Raw genomic sequence first — 4319 nt, forward strand, 5'->3', positions numbered from 1 at the left:
TATGACATAAAATGTATAATACATTTTATACTACATAATGAAAGAGTTTAGTCATACAATTTCCTTTGTACAAAAAGTCTGGAAAAATGGCATATTTAATATTAAGAGAGGAAGAAAGTCCACGTGTACAAAATGTCATCAAGTAAAAGACAATTATTTGTACACAAAAAGGTACTTACGTTTATCATTAGGAGTGACCATTTTTTATGTTGGAAAGTACTTAATTGAATAAGTACAACCTTCTTATGTACAAAATCTTATTTTTACGTACAAAATTTTATGCACAAAAAGACATTTTTTCACTTTAAGATGTGCTTTTTCCGGTGAATGGATGAGTAAGTTAAACAACTAATGTAAATTAATAGTGTATTGAGAGCAACCAATTGGTGTTATTGGAACTACTTCATTGAATAAGCATGACCATGTGTACAAAATGTCACCAAGAAAAAGACAATTATTTGTACAAAAGAAGACACTTACTTTTGTCACGACTAATGTGGTATTAAGAATTGAGTAGCATTTCACATGTGCTATTGTGGTATCAGTGAACGTTGAATTGGTGAATCTATTAATGAAAATTAAAATCGTGTTGGAAAATACTTAATTGAATAAGCACAACTCTATGTACAAAATCTTACGAAGAAAAAAGACAAATAATTATACATAGAAAAACACTTACGTCTTTCACTAGTGTTGTGATATGGAGTGTGTCTTTAAAATGTGTTGTTGTGGTGACAATGAACGATTGAATTGGTGAAGTAATTAATGAAAATTAATAACATATTGGAGTGACCATTTACTATTTTGGAAACTACTTAATTGAATAAGTACAATACAAAATCTTACGTTTGCATACAAATTCTTTCAAATAAAATGACAGATAATTGTACACAGAAAAACACTTACGTCTTTCACTAGTATTGTGCTATGTAGTGTCTTTAAATTGTGCTTTTGTGGTGGCAGTGAATGGTTGAATTGGTGAAGTAACTAATGAAAATTTATAGCATATTGGGAGCGACCATTTACTATTTTGGAAACTACTTAATTCAATAAGTACAACCTTTTTATGTACAAAATCTTACGTTTGCATACAAAATCTTACAAACAAAAAGACATAATTGTACACAGAAAAACACTTACGTCTTTCACTAGTATTGTGCTATGGAGTATGTGTCTTTAAAATGTGCTTTTGTGGTGGCAGTGAACTGTTAAATTGGTGAATTAACTAATGAAAATTAACAGCGTATTGAGAGCAACCATTTACTATTTTGGAAACTACTTAATTACATAAGTACAACCTTCTTATGTACAAAATCCTACCTTTGCGTACAAAATCTTACAAACAAAAAGCCATATAATTGCACACAGAAAATCACTTAGGTTCTTTTTGTACAAAAATTTGGGACACGAATAATGGTTTTCTTCCAACATGGAATGTTAATGAGTTATTTAATTCAGTAGGTTATATTTTGATACACATTATCCAAACTTATAGTAGTAAAAAACTTAACACAATTTATATTCAGTAGTAACTATCTCTTTGTTTTAGACTTTTTGTACAAAACAAAGTCATGTTTAACATACTTGTTAAGGGCACAAGTTATTTAATTCAAGATTATTTAATTAAGTAGGTTATATTTTGATATACATTAACCAAGCCTATAGCGGTAAAAAACTTAACATACTTTTACTTAACTTAATTTATCTTCAGTAGTAACTGTCTTTCTGTTTTAGATTTTTTGTACAAAATAAAGTCATGTTTAACATATTTGTTACGGGCACTAGTAAAGTAATGTTTTTCTATGACCATGAAATGTCAATAGGTTACATATTCGTCTCATCTCATGCTTTCCACAAACTCATGTCATATTGAATTTTAGTTATGATTAAAGTATTTCCGAATTACATTGAAGTATACTTTTATTAGTCCAACCAAAGTGTTTGTGGGATTCATAAAAACATTAGGATAGAGTAAAAGGCATGATGCATATATCATACATAATAATTAATGCTTCATTTGTTAGAAAATAGTGACTACACATAAAATTTCGGATCAAGGTCTCATGAACAATAAATAGGTTCAACATGTTTGACCATATAGTCTTCTGTAACCCCATTCAGGAGCCTTTACTGGAACAATTTTATGCCTTGATGAGCGAGAAAAAAGATCCTATCCCACTATGAACACTCCTTCCATGCTTTTCATGAAGACATTGACATCATAAATATCACTAGAGTTCCTGATACATAAGTTATATTAGCAAGATGCAAATTCTTTGTAAACAAAGTAAATTAAACTTATTTCAAATTGAGTTTAATAATGAGGTCTTTAACAATGTCATCAAGATATGGTATTTTTAAATAAAGTTGCATCCACATAAAATGGAAAACTCAAATGGGAACAAAACCCAATCACAATAGATATCTCAGTTTCTAAATCTGCAGAAGAAGTGTAGTGTGACCTCTAAAAAATTATGTGACAGAAAAGCTGAAACCTAACAACCACCACAAAAACTGCATAAATACACATTAATATCAAGCTCATCTAACATTTCTATAAAGAAAGTGTCAGTAAACAAGCCTAGCATGAATTAACTCACACAACAGTAATAAGTCACTACAAACACTACAAAACCAATCAGTGGATTAGTTGCCTATCCCTATTGTGGCATCCTACTTCTCATCATTGCACAAAATTCCTCATAGTTCATTCTCCCATATATTAGTTCGAGAATTGTTAGTAACATCATCATGCATCTATATTGTCATTAAACATACAAAAATGCATGCTAATGCTCACATAAAACATTAGTTTGAGCTTAAAACTAAAAATGAGTAAAATTACCAAAAAGTCAAGCAGGTAATCCAGGCCTAAGCAATTCAATTGTTAAGTGCTAAAGGTACTAAACACTGACCCCTCCACTTGAGAATTTTTGTATGTCAATCAAGTCACAACTCCAAACCATGCATCCAATGCCTTTGTCATATGCGAAGACCACACAAAGAAAAATTCTCCAAACACTTTGCTCTGCATTCATCTTCCAAAGGATCTTACCTATGTACAAGATACCCATTACTTAGCTTGGATTTCTCCAAAATTGTACCAATATTTGTTTAAAAAAACACCAATCAACAGAAGAAAAACTAGAAAAATAAAATGAAAATTCCAATAACATTTGATTCAAGCACATTACATTAGATCTCATAAGAATAAGTTTGGATAACTTCTTGACTCATCGAAAAAAAGTAAAAGTATAAAAGAATGATAATCATAAATTGAAGAAGAGAATGAACAAATGATGAATGTATCCTTTGAAAATCATAACATTAGAAAGAGCCTTCACCTGGGAATATTCTTTCACTTACTCTTAGCTAGAAGCCCAAGTTTGCCCCCTTTCGTTCAACCCCAAGTGAATAATTACATCACCCAAGTAACCACCACCCTACCAAAAAAGATGACATTTTGAAGGATAACCATGATTTATAAGAAGAAAAAGAGAAAGATACTTAGACAAAGATTAAGATAACTAGTCGTCCAATCAAAACTACACCAGTAAAATAAGTCAGAACACGAGATTCCTTCGACGCACACAATACACAACTATACGAACCACCATTAAATAGGAGTTCCCAAATCTCTCAAAATAAAAAACGGGAAACATGCTTGCCAATGAGTATTATTAAAACCCGAACAACACCAACAAAAGATGAAACAAAGAGAAGAAGACCTCACAGTAGAAGCAACAGGGGAAAACGGTTATCGTCGACGCAGCAATGAGAGGATGTGAGCTTCGGTAGACAGTCTTGGGATATGAGAGGAGTACTCTCAGTGGTGCGTGGAGTGAAACAGATGTTGTGGTGAAATAGTTGCTCTCTCGTTGGACCCTGCGAATAGATAGCACTATCAGCACCAGATGAGAAGCTTTGACAAATGTTGTCAAAGTGGCAGCTAATCTTTGACAAAGGAGATTATGGGTAGGTCTCGTGCTCCACCTCTTCAATGTTGTGTGTATGAATGTAAAAGATGACAGTGAGGGTAAGGGAGGACCGATTTTTTTAGCAAGCAAGAGAGACGAGCAAACCCTAGTTTTCTCTTTCGAATGCTTATCACGCGTGCCTTTCATTTTCTCTTATTAGTGCATTTTACATTTGACACCGTCATCCATTTCAATATAATTGTAAATGAAAGAAAAATTCCATATCAGCTTGCCACGTCACTGAGTTAAAAATGGGTAAAAAAATTTGAGTTAAACTATCATTTCCCTTTTCTTAATTTGTATTATTTATAGAAGTGCACACCTCACTGAATCCACCACATG

At 32.1% G+C, this 4319-nt stretch overlaps 1 long non-coding RNA gene across 2 annotated transcripts; it reads right to left on the minus strand.

The window, feature by feature from the left end:
* Nucleotides 1-1967: 1967 nt before the first annotated feature.
* On the minus strand, nucleotides 1968-3872 carry LOC146882095 (uncharacterized). Of its 2 annotated transcripts, none has more exons than XR_014985221.1 (4): nucleotides 3734-3872; nucleotides 3345-3443; nucleotides 2916-3055; nucleotides 1968-2240 (listed from the first exon to the last, which is right to left on the minus strand). It is a non-coding gene; the product is annotated as an uncharacterized LOC146882095 (long non-coding RNA). The 2 variants fall into 2 exon arrangements; XR_014985220.1 differs by having other exon boundaries at nucleotides 3729-3869.
* Between the last annotated feature and the right edge of the window lie 447 nt (nucleotides 3873-4319).

Source organism: Vigna unguiculata, chromosome 10 (genome assembly GCF_037176805.1).
Source record: "Vigna unguiculata cultivar grain cowpea cultivar isolate G323 ecotype 2 chromosome 10, ASM3717680v1, whole genome shotgun sequence".
In the NCBI taxonomy this organism is placed as follows: Eukaryota; Viridiplantae; Streptophyta; class Magnoliopsida; order Fabales; family Fabaceae; genus Vigna; species Vigna unguiculata.